This window comes from Euprymna scolopes, chromosome 2 (genome assembly GCF_053919585.1).
Source record: "Euprymna scolopes isolate OS-2025 chromosome 2, ASM5391958v1, whole genome shotgun sequence".
In the NCBI taxonomy this organism is placed as follows: Eukaryota; Metazoa; Mollusca; class Cephalopoda; order Sepiida; family Sepiolidae; genus Euprymna; species Euprymna scolopes.
Genome location: NC_136483.1, coordinates 181,131,486 through 181,144,335, shown reverse-complemented (window position 1 = coordinate 181,144,335; position 12,850 = coordinate 181,131,486). Strand labels below are relative to the sequence as shown.

At 44.0% G+C, this 12,850-nt stretch overlaps 1 long non-coding RNA gene and 1 pseudogene across 1 annotated transcript in view; both read right to left on the bottom strand.

The window, feature by feature from the left end:
• LOC145241621 (uncharacterized) overlaps nucleotides 1–12,850 on the bottom strand; it is a 376,774-nt gene that overhangs the window by 49,369 nt on the left and 314,555 nt on the right. The gene's annotated exons all lie outside the window — the stretch shown is intronic.
• On the bottom strand, nucleotides 6,180–6,391 carry LOC145242495 (U2 spliceosomal RNA; annotated as a pseudogene).

The following is a 12,850-nucleotide window of genomic DNA, read 5'->3' as shown; positions in this document are numbered from 1 at the left end:
ATCATAAATATTGATCAGTTATCTCATAAGTATAATAATATACTCGATTTTCAAAGGCATTCGACAATTTTAAATGTCTGTACATAAAACGTCTGGGAATTAATGAAGGCGCTTTGTATGTTACAACCAATATTTAACAATATGGCTTTACTTAATATTAGGTTGGTGCAAAAATAATGTTTCTTGACTTGGAAGTGAACGTCAAAACACGCTAATGCATTGTATTTCTTGTAATATTTTTATTGTATTTATTTAGACGAGCGCGACCAGTGGAAATTTCACAGGGAACTCATTCATATGGAATATATTGATGCTGATGGCATTGCATTCTGCAGATGTTCAGTGTAAATCGAGACGCTCTGATATTGTAGCATTTTTGTTAAAACTGCAAACGTATTTATCTCAGCTAGCACGAACGCCCTACAAAGCTCGGTCGTGAAGTACGTTTAAATATATTTTAATTCTTGCAGATTTCCTATATATTATAACTGAGTTAATGTTTATCTATTTTATATATTATAAAGTTGCGATTTCAAAAAGAAAACTATATTTATCCATATGGTTTGGGTGAAATCTTGAAGCTTGAATCGAAACCGAAATAACATGTAAAAATACACGTATTATATATAGATAACTTTACTTCTAAAAAAATAATAGAAATAACAATTTCGTTTTAGTAAGAAATATATCGAAATACTAATTCGTTCTTTCCTGGTAAATGCGTGGCTAAATAAAGAACAGTGCAACAAAAAAATAAATAAATAAAAAATAAAAAACATGCAATAATAATTATAATAATAGTAAAACAAACAAATGAAATTCATTTCATTTCCAGTTTACAAGTTTGATGGGCGCGAAGTATTTATATTTATTTATTTTTTATTTTTTTGCCGTGATTGGTCCAGGGTATTCCCGTTATCACATTTACAAAAAAAAAGAAAAGAAAAAACATCAAACAATAAAAATCATAAAAATAATATTTTAAAAACTTTCTTTTTTTTTTTTAACTCTGAATGTTACGTTTCTAATCGATGAGATTAACGTGATAAAAGAAAAACCTTGTGAGGGTTTCAGATGGAAGGGGCATTTCTGTAACTCTCAGCATTTTTTGCATCTCCACCAAGCCACAGCAACGCGTGACCGGGTCTAGCAAGTACATAATAAGATTGAATATCTAGCGGAACCCGTTCACAGTTGTTTTCCAACAATAGTACATACCAACTATTAACATCGTAACTACAGTAATGCCTCCTATTTTATATTCCGCCAGAATAGATTAGAAGGGCATGTAAATTACATTTTTTATGATGATTGACTTATTTATAGTTTCCTCACTCTGTTTCAGATATTGGCGGTTTGAGACTGATAAAACAACCCCTGCATGAAGCAGATATTCGTCAGTGAATTTCTAGCAAACGTGCGTTGTGAAAATGGTGACTATGTAGAAAAATAAATTAAGGAGCATAAAATGTCGCTCATTTAATAGTACCACTCCCGTTGTCGTGTGGCGCTATATCTCAATGCCACGGTTGCTAACCCACTCTACAGCATGGCCGGGTGGTGATTTGGCCATAAGCGTAGAAATACACCGAAATGCAATCCAGAATTCCCTTTCCCTTTTATCGGTCTCTCTTTTCGTCCAGACAGCATGGGGCAAGCACGCGTGTTTCTGTCTCTTCGTGAACAAGAGAGAGCGACCCTCTCAGCACTAGTTAATCATAGTTAGTTTAATAATTGTAGGATATGTAAAGTGTACATTGTTTTTTAATATATATTTTTGTAAAATAGATAGTTAATTATGTTTCATAAATATTACGATTGTGTTGTGCTGTGTGTTTAATTGGGTCTGCCATGAATACCTCCATCAAACAACGAAGCGGTCCGGGAAACGAAGAAAGAAAATTCCAACCAGAATGCCACCAGGGTGATGAGGTCATATTGAGAGAACACGCCCACATCTAATATCTCAGGTAAGATTTTCTTGATACACAGACCCTAATGACTGGCCATCTTCACATCTTCCCGAGACCGTTTCTAAGACAATTAGTGTAACACGTGAAGCCCGTCACACGCCAGTGACCGGCTGGTCGTGTTATATTCGTAGCTCTTTAACTTTTTGAGTTAAAGAAATATTAGGCTTTATTTTGGAAAGACCCTTGTATTTTACAAGAGTTCTCAAATACATGTACATATGAAATGCATTGTTTTGCATGTATTTCGTTTATAAATAATGAACCTTTCATCTCTCGTACATACAAGAAAAATAGTTTCCACAGGAACGTATGCATATTAAGAATGTTTTAATTTTTCGGCGGCGAAAAGGGATAAATAATGTTTTCTGTATGAATATACTAGACAGACGGTAATATTCGATAGACATAATCTTATTGAGGTCCTGCATCCTATACATATTAACTCTCACGAAAAAATGGCATTATACTTTTAAGCGATTACATACAAATAGCCAGATAAACTTTGGCCTTACGTTTTTTTTTATATAGGCAGGAGGTTCAATAAATAAGGTGATTTTTGAGTGTGAGGACTTCTAATGCGCTTTTTATTTATTATTTTTTGTTTTACTTCTTTTTAACGGGTATTTAAGAAAACTTTTAGAGTTTTGGTGATTAACAAAAATGGCCGACCAAGAAGTATGCTCCACGATTGAACAGCGGTCACTTCTTTTTTGTTGTTACACAGTCATCACCACATTATCAAGGCCAATAGGCAACTCAAGGATAAGGGTTAAAGAGTGTACAGTAGAAATTGGACAATATAGTAATCATTAGTAATGAAAATTCTGTAAATTTGATAACTTATATGGAACGGCTCATCAAGAACTTATTTACGTTAGACTTGAACACAACCATATTGTAGTCAGCCTGAAAGCAGGAAAACGGAAGACAATTCCACAGGCGTGCAGTTCTAAGAAAGAAGCTTTGTTCATGGAATCTACGTTTAGGTTTAGGCACAGATAAAGAGTGGGGGAAATTATTGATAGTGTTTTCAGCTAGACGAGTGTTTCTTGCGAAAGTTTGGCGAGGACGGACCATAGACTTAAGCTCAGTCGAACACTTTCGATGAAACTAACGATACATCAGAGACAAACTCGCAACATCTCTTCTGCGAGATAGAGGTTGCAGGGAAGAGAAAAAGACATCTCCTACGAGGCTACAAAGTCTATTTTGAACTTTATCAAATCAGGACAAGTCCGTTCTAGCAGCTCCTGTCCAGATGTGGCAACAGTATTCCATCCTTGGACGTACCTGGCTCTTATATAGATAGAGAATTGCATCACTGGATCGATAGAAAGAACCCACCACTTTTCCAGCGGCCTTGGCAACAGATTTGATGTACGTGTTCCATTTAAGATCAGGAGTAATGGTCAATGCACGCCTGTGGAACTGTTCCGTCTGCCTGCTTCCCACCGGACTACAACTTGGATGTCTTCAAGTCCAATGTTAACAAATTCCTAATGAACCGCCCCCTTAAGTAAACACTTCATCAAATCTCCACACTAATGTAATGTACTTGCAATAACCCTTATCCCTGAGTGGCTTCCGGGCCTTGATAAGTAGTGATCACTGTATAAAAAAAGCCCAGAAGCTTGTCAAAACTTGAGGCCTCCTGAAGACGAGAGCCATTCATTTCAATTGATGCCAGATGTGGATCAGAATGTTGATGATGTAGAGAGAGAAGCTTGGTTTTAGATGCATTAAAAGTAATCAGCCACTCTTTTCCCCATTGTACTACGTGCTCAAGATCAGAGGAGAGAGAATTGGAGAGAACTTAGTCGTTTACTGTCTTAGATGTGCTACCATAAATGGTAGTGTCGTCAGCATAAATGTCTACAAATGATGTAAGGATGTGATTTGGAAGATCATTAATGTAGATCATGAAAAGAGCTGGGCCCAGGATGGACCCGAGGGACACCAGCATTAATACTATGAGCTTCTGATTTTTGCCCTTCAACTACTACTCTTATGAACCTATCAGAAAGAAATGATTTAATAATTGAGAAGACATTTACAGCTATACCATAGCTAGAGATCTTGTGAAGTAAACCTTTATGCCATACCCTATCAAAGGCTTTAGATATGTCAAGAGCAATTGCCCTAGAAAGGTAGCCTCCGTCTATGAGATATAGCCGTTAGCACATCTGTAGATCTAGCAGAACGGAAACCATATTGAGTGTCACTAAGAAGGTTATTTTTGTTGAGATGGTTGATTACTTCTGTATTTAACACAGATTCCAGCAACTTACTCATGACGCACAGAAGACTTATTGGCCTGTACTGAGAGGGGGATGAGCGATCACCTGAATTCTTAAATACAGGGCATACTGATGAAATTTTCCAGGGTGATGGAAAGGTATTCTCCTTAAGACAACGTTTAAACAGTTTTGCAAGTATGGTCGCTAGTTCAGGTTGAAGTTTTTTTTATTACTATAATTGGAATACCGTCAGGGCCAGTTGCTTTACTGGAATCAAGGTTTTTGATTAGCTTGGCAACATCACGTACAGGTATACGTATATCACATAGCATGTTTTCTGATACAGGAGGAAATATTGGGGGTGGCGGCCTTGGGCGCAAAGGGTAGAATTAGCTGCAAAGTTCTTGGCAAAGAGTTTGGCTTTGTCTGATGCTGACGAGATTACCTCAGGTCCATTGATGATAGTTGGGATAGAGCACACGCTTCTGTTCAGGATTCTGTTTGCTATTTGCCAAAACTGGTGGGAACCAAGCCGCTGCTCAGCTACTTTGGACTAAACGGATTGAGCATACAACTCTCTTGCGTTCTTTATTACTTTCTTACAATAGTTGCTGGCAGTCCTGAAAGCGGCTTTAGTTTCCATACATCTGTTACGTCGGAAGCAGTGGAAAAAGTGATTTCTGTGCGCAATGGCAGCAGCACATTCTGGAGAGAACCATGGCTGGCTGTTAGGTTTTTGCTGGAACTTATCAAGTTTTGGTTGTTAAAGGGTTTAATTCAATTGAACTTTATAGGAGAATGTCAACTGTGAAATGGTGTCATGTTTCAGCGGAAAATGTCTACAAATTGAATAAATTGTTTAAAGAAGGACGCAGCATTGTTGATGGTGAACACAGGCCTAAGGGGCATAGAGAAATGACGTCTTCCTTATATGCAAGGCGCAAGCACTATAAACATTGCATACTACGCTGAACTGCAGAGACAGGTCAAGGAAAACAAAGATCAAACGCAGGAGTAATCAGTCAGAAGCAGTCATCTTGCATCATGACAACGCAAGCCTTGCACAGCAGCCCAAACGGTGCAGATCATCAAGCCGTTGGGCTCAAAACCGCTCCGTCATTTCCCTTCGGAGTTTCGCCTGTTTTATCTCTGGAAAGTGTTTAAGAAAGGGACAAAGTTTGAAAGTGACGATGAAGGAAATAAAAGGTGAGACACAGCAAAATAATTTTACGCTGGGGGGAAAACGGACGCTGGGACACAGATGAGAAAAGTGTGCGATATTGCTGATGAACTGCGTTAAAAAAGAAACATATCTGTAATAGATGTCTTTATACCGAAAAATTCATTTTATATATTAAGTTACCCTTGTATGTATTTTACACTTTAGACGTTTTTTTTTCTCATATAAAACTTACTATTCGAGATCATATTGTTTTTTAAGTTTCAATCATCGCTATATTCCTAAAGATCAAATTAGCTGATAGAACCCACCGTAAAAATATTACTATGTACTACTAAGAAATACACCCGAAAACATGTTACACAAAAATACTTTTATTTTTGCGGTCGAAATTAACTTATTATATTGTGGTATACTATCAATTGACTTTAAAATCATATTAAACTTATACCGCGTACACCTTTTTCCATTTATTATTGTTGTTAATGCATCTTATATGAGTTTATTTCATTATTAAGAAAGAACATGTGTTTTTACGACTCCCAGCATAAACAAAATATAAAATGACTATAAAAATAACAATGCCGATAGCCATTAGTCGCGTGCTCTCGTGTAATGAATGAATGCGTGAATGTAAGATTGACATGAAATTCTTAAAGATAAACTAAAATGACCGAAAAATGGGCTGAAATGACTTAAATAAAAAGTAAATGACTTAGAATGACTTTGACTTTAATGAACTTAAGGATGAATTGAATGACCTTAATAATGACTCGAATACTTAAAAAATAATTGTCATCCTTCAAAAGGAACTTAAATGATCTGGAGAATGACTTGAATGGCTTTCAGACTGACTGGTTGTAAAGTGGTTGATCATTTTACATTAAATAAATACAGAAAAGTGATCCCCCACTTCATATCACAAAGTTACAAACATAAGTACCGCATGTAGTAAGATCAGATACTACACTTTGATCTTGGCCAAAAGGCCAAGAAAAGCTGTATTTATTTGCTCCCTCACCGAGCAAATTAGGCACAATGCTGATTTTTAATGTGAGGAGTAGAGGGGAAATGGGGTCCAACTCCCCGGGGAGTAGGGGAGCTGGATAGTGATAATTGGTATGAAGGGCTGTCCCTACATTGACCAAGGTCTTATATGTGGGGCTGCCCTCACATATGGTCTTTGCTTGCAGTATCTGCCAGAACAGATAATACACTTTGAGATATTAAATCCTTTATTAATGTTAAAAATGCATTGAAAATGAACAAAAAACTTAGGCACATGGCTAACTCAAAAGGGGGGATTGTGGGTGTCGTTGGTCATCCTTGTCACTCCAGAACTAAACAAAATCAAAAGTTTCTCCCAGCTAATATCTTTCACCATAATACCACATTCACCCTTTCATACTGGGGGACATCCTACTTAACTCCGAATTTTTTAAAAACATTTTTTATTGACGTGTAAAAACAAAACAAGATAACAATAAAAATGGTACAATAATTCATTTGTGTCGAGGGGGGGGGGAAAGGGGGGGTAGTAGGACCCTCCCAACCCCGTCTAGTTGATGGACTGCACGTTCCACTAGGTTTGTAAAAGGAACCTGACTTCTGCGGGTCAGTCTCTAAGTGGGGATACCCTCTAGATGGGGGTGAATGGAGAAAAGAAAAGAAAATTTTGTGGGTAAGGAATGGGGGTTAGTTTGTATTTCTTTCTCTCCAAGATGAGTGAAATTTAGAGGAGGGGGTGAAAACAAAAATTGCAAGAAAGAGGGGGTGAGGATCTTGGAGGCTTCCTAATCAGGGAGGGATGGAACACACACTCAGCTAGCTGAGAGGCTATTTGTTAAATTTTACTTTACGGAACTGCGCGTTCCACACCTAGGCGGGGAACACGTATTCAAATTTGGCTCCTCTTCGTACACACAGACTTGCTACATGTATCCATTTTCTGTCAAATGCCGCGCGATGCAGCCTTCTTCTATCACATCTGATCTTCACCCGTAGTTGGTGTTTAAAGAAAGCGATCAGATCCTGATCAGAAAAAGACAACACCCCCCCCCCCGGCAATCTTGCAGACGCGACGTCCAAATCACCATTCTCGACACGGCCAGGATTGTAACGTAGACCATTTGTCTTTCCCGGTGCCACGGTGGCCTCACATTGTCCACCACATTGGATACGGTAATTGGGCGAGGATGCTCAGGATCGATGCGAGCCGTCACCTCACCAACATACGACCAGTACCGGCGGAGTTCGCGGCAATCAAAGAAAGCATGATCAGTCGTTTCTACGGCCGTCGTCCCACAACGGGGACAATCAGGCGACTCCAAAAACCCAGAACTGCATTGTACATTGTTGAGTGGAAGTGCATTTCGGGCCAATCGCCAGGTCAGAGAGAACTCCGAATTGTTTAGATGACTCGAACCTGGCGCCCAGCTCCACGCGGAGCGGATCTCACTCTGCTGCCCCCCCAAACGCGCGCATAGCGGGTCGTCAGCAATCCCCCTCACTAGATCCCTGTGGAGTTCCCTACGGTAGCAGTCACAAGGTCGCTGGACCTTGGTAGTCGTTTTAGCGCGGCTCGGCACTCTTTCATGTTGGCAGATTCTCCCCGTGGCCTGCGACGGCTCTCGATAGAAGGGTCAAGAACGAGGTCGGGGAAGGTGGCAGTAACCACGGGGTTCCACGGTTGGTCATCTTGCATATAGTGGCTCAGGAAGGCCAGCCTCTCAGCGTCTCGATGACACTTCAAGTCTGGCATTCCCAAGCCTCCCTCACACGGATGTTGAATACAGACCTGTCTGCTCACCCAGTGTCTTCCTCTGTCCCAAAGAAGTGAGGACAAGAATTCGACGAGAGCTGTTAGGTGTTGTGCAGGCAGGGGAAGTACGGCCAGTCGGTAAAGGATGAGAGGAAAGACGTAAGTGGCGCATGCCTCAGCTCTACCCTTTAAGGAAAGTTTCCTAGGAAGCCACGAATTGACTGCAGCCTCCACCTTTGACCGTACCTCCAACCAATTTTTGTCAAGCTGGAGACCCGGTCCGAACCACACGCCGAGGATCCGGACCGGGCCATCTGTCCAGCTGAAGGGCGCCGGGAGGTTTGCATTGCCACTCCAGGCGCGCAACCGCAGTCCTACCGACTTACTGCAGTTTATCTTGGTCCCTGTAATTCTTTCGTACCTAGCGAGAGCCTCCGACACGATCTCGATGTCTCTGAAGCTAGACACAAGGACCGTGACATCATCGGCGAACGCGGATACCTTGGCGGCTGAGCCACCGGGTATTGCAATTCCACGCAGGGTCAAATTTGTCTCCCCACGTCTCAGCTTGCGGAGCAGGGGCTCCAAAGCCAGGACATAGAGCAGGGGCGACAGCGGACAACCCTGACGAACCGACCAAGAGATAACAAATGGTTTCGAGCGCTTTCCGTTGACTTGCACGACGGCTGTGGGCTGTCGATACATCACGGAGATCCACTTGCAGAAGTCCGGTTTAAAACCGGCGGCCTCTAAGACAGATGTCAAGAAACGATGGTCGACCCTATCGAAAGCTTTGGACTGATCTAAGTTAATCAGCGCGGCTTCCGTGTCGTCATCTATCCCTCCCTCTAGGATCGTGCGGATCAGGTGCAAGTTGTTCTGAATCGATCTCCCCTTCACAGCGTAGTTCTGTTCTGGTTCAACCAACTCGCCGATAACAACCTGCAGCCGATTCGACAGGACCTTGGCCAAAATCTTCAACTCTGTGTTTAGCAGAGTTATGGGCCTGTAATCATCTAACTCTTCCCCACCATGCCCGTCACCTTTCCTCAGCAATGTGATCACTCCCTTGGTGACTTGCCCCGGGATGGATCCCTGAGCAAACCAATGGTTGAACACATCCGTCAGAAGAGGCAGAAACATGGGCAACAGCCTCAAATACAGTTCGTATGGCAGACCATCGAGTCCTGGCGATCTGTCACAGCTGACCTGCTTCAGCGCAGTAAACACCTCCCGCTCCGTCACCCGGCCCTCGCAACTAGCCGCTCTAGCCGCCTCAAGGCGGGGAGAGTCAGCCAAATAGTCACTAAACTCAAGGACCGGAAGATCGGACTGCTGCGTAAAACGCTCCTCGAAATGTTCTCGAAACCCCTCGCAGATCTCCCGAGTCGATTCAAGGATGCGTCCATCTGGATGTCTTACCTTTGCAATGTACTTGTCCGAGCCACGCCTAGAAATTTCACAACGTATGTCAGTGTTGGAATTAACTGCTTCATTGCCTACCTTTCTAAGCCTAGCTCTGACTACTTGACCTTCATAACGCTCGCTCTTCTCGCGCAGAAAGTCCTGCTTGGCTAGTTCCTGACTAACCCTATCACCCTCCCCCGTAGCCCGGGTTAGTTTCTGCTCTAGCTTCTTCTTCGTCTTGTCCTTATCTAGTGCGAGGCGCTGGGCATACTTGACGGAGAAGGTTCTAATTTTGGCTTTTAGACCTACCCACCACTTACTCCCGGTAACCGCCCCCACTAGTGCTTTTTGAATTAATTCTATTAGCTTCTCTTGGAAGTCTTGTATCTCCAGAAGGGAAGTGTTTAACTTCCAGTGAGCCACTAACTTTGGCCTATTTCCTAGCTTCAGCCGGGCCATAACTAGTTTATGATCCGTCTGGCCAAGCCAAGTGAACGTGGGACAAGATAAGAAGTCTACTTTGCCTCTCCTAACTAACATCCTGTCCAAGTAATTGTTTGGATAGGAGGAAACACTATGGGTCCACGTCCACATCTCCCGTCCCGGATGCTCGAACCGAAACCTGTCGACCAGACCGCATCTAGCCATCAGATCAGCCAGGCTAGGCTCGCACCTCTCCGATCCTCTAGCATCGCCTCCTACCTTATCTACCTCGGCGTCTAAGATGGCGTTCCAATTTCCTATTAGCACTACCCGCTTCCGACAATCTGCAAACGCGTCAAGCTGACTGAAGAATGAGACCCTCTCACGAGCGGTGCTGGGCACATGAACCGCGATCACCCGAAACACAGAATTTTTTACGGCAACATCGGCCACAACCAGCCTGCCCACCGCATCTCTATGGACAACGTCGACCATCGCCGACAGGGTACGTTTAACCAGCACGGAAACTCCCTTCCCCCGCGGGCTGCCATATGCTGAGAAAACCTCAAAATCTCTGGCCAGCACCTGACAGTCCACTGAGGAAACGAAATGCGTCTCCTGAATCGCAGCCACATCCACTCCCAGGGACAAGAGGTCGTGCCGGAGGCGAGCCGCCAGGCCCGGTGATCTCAAGCCCCTCGCATTCAAACTAGCCAAATTCAAAGCCATGGTACCTACCTTAGGGTGTGTCACACTCAGCTCCGAAATCAGCTGGGGAGAGGACGCCGACGTTATGTGCCATGCTCAAGGTGGTCAGGTTTTTCATATCCCGACCTTCTCTCTCAATGCCGCCGACGTCCAAAGGATAAATTAATTTTATGGCCCTGTAGAGTGACGGATGGACCAACACTGGGACCCTTCCCTTGCATTGTTTTGACAGTTCATCAAGAGAAGGGTCATTTTTTTTCACCAGTTCAATTCCCGGAAACGCCCCTTCAGCGGCCTGCAGCCTTGTCCACAAGTTGGTCTTGCAGGCCTTTGGAGTTCTGACAAAAGTTATTAGGAGTGAGGCGTCCGGGAAATTTGAGGGGATATTTACATCTTTCCCCTCTATCTGTTTGTAATCGAGCAGAGGTTTTAAGTTTTTCCTCTGCCGATGGGAAATGTCTGTGGCCACAGATAGAGGGTCTACATAACATAGTTCCTCAGGGGCAAGGACCTTTAGTCTGGTTGGTCTGCAAGAGGCAGAGGAGTCTTTCCCCTCCCTCGGTTCATTCTTTTCCTTTTTGGGGTAGTGGCTCAGTTTGCCTTGGTGTGGGGACGGGTGTTTGTGTGGTGCCTGGTGTTGGTGTTGGTGTGGTGTCTGGTGTTGGTGCGGTGTCTGGTGTTGGTGCGGTGTCTGGTGTGGGGGTGGAAGTGGATTTTGTTCTTAGGGGTGGTGTATGTTCACAGGGAGTGGGGGCCACCTTTTCTTCCTCTTTTCTTCTTTTGTTTTTCTTTTTCATTCTTTCGAATGAACCGGGGAGAGGTGAGGTTGAGTTCCTCTCCCTCTCACTTGCGGATTCATCCTCAGAGGAGCAGTCTTTTCTCCGCTTGATCCCCGTCTCGATTGGTGTGGGGACCGTTGGTTGTGTCTGCTCCTCTAGTTGCTGCTGCAGCTGTTTTTGTTGTTGCTGCTCTCGCTGGTGTCGTTGCTGCTGCTGCTTCTGTTGCACTTGCTGATTTTGCTGCTGCAGTAGTTGTTGCTGCGGTTGTTTCCGCGGCATTGGCTGCGGTGGCTGTTGTTGTTGTTGCATTTGCAGAGGCTGCTGCCTCGATTTTTGGGCTGGTGGTGGAACGGTGGCAGAAGGGATTATGTGTTTCCGCTTTTGTCTCACTACCGTGCTCCATTCTTCCCCCTTGGCCTCCTGGGTGGTTTGGGTTTTCCTTGGAGCTGGGGTTGGTGATGCAGTTGCAGGGGTTGTTGCCGCCTGTTTTGGTGCGGGCGTTGTCTCAGGGGTTGTGACCGCCTTTTGGGTTGTTTGATTAGGGGTTACCCTTTGGGGGCAACTCCTAGCCATGTGGCCCTGCTTTTGGCAGAACCAGCAGTGTGGACGACGGCCCTCCACCACTACCGTTATGCTGGCGTCTTTGTATGTCAGCAGCGGTGGTATTGCTCGAACACCCTCCCTCTTCAGCCTCATTGCTATTGTGTAGCAGCCCAGGTGAGTCCCAGTTTTTGACCGTACTGGGGTCACCTGTTCCACCTCACCGTACTGGCTGAAGAGGCATCCTAATACTTCCGCAGGTATTTGGGTTGGCACATTAAATACCTGCACCCGAGTCCTTCTCTTGCCCTGGTATTCAGGTATTAGTTTGACTCTCCCATGCTTTATTTCTTGGAGGGAAAGTCTCTCCGCATCGTCCTTGGTGGGTAGGAGGATGTCCCACACAGCGAAGCTCCTCTGGTACAGGTATAATACTGGGATGTTAAGTTTGTGGAGGAGGCCCGCCATGTCTTCCTTCTTCATCCCTAGGAGGCGGTTTTCCGGTATATCGGAAATGGCAAAGGACAGGACTCTGCCCTCAATCGCCTCTCAGGCACCTGGTATGGGCTTTATATCTGCCCCCTCTATGTATTGTCTGTACTTTGTCAGGTACAGGTCTCTATACTCTTGAGGGGGCAGTTGTTTTTCTACGGTCTTCCCCCACGCAGACCCTCTTGGTGGTGTTGGTGTGGGGTCTTTGGTCGGGTTAGACCGTTTTTGGTCTTTTATGGAGGTCGCCCCTGCCTATTTATTGGCGACGCTTCCTGCCTCCCCAGATTTCTTGGTCAGTCCTTTTGTGGGAGTGTCACATTTTTGGGCGGCGGCTCCCTTTTTAGTGCCTT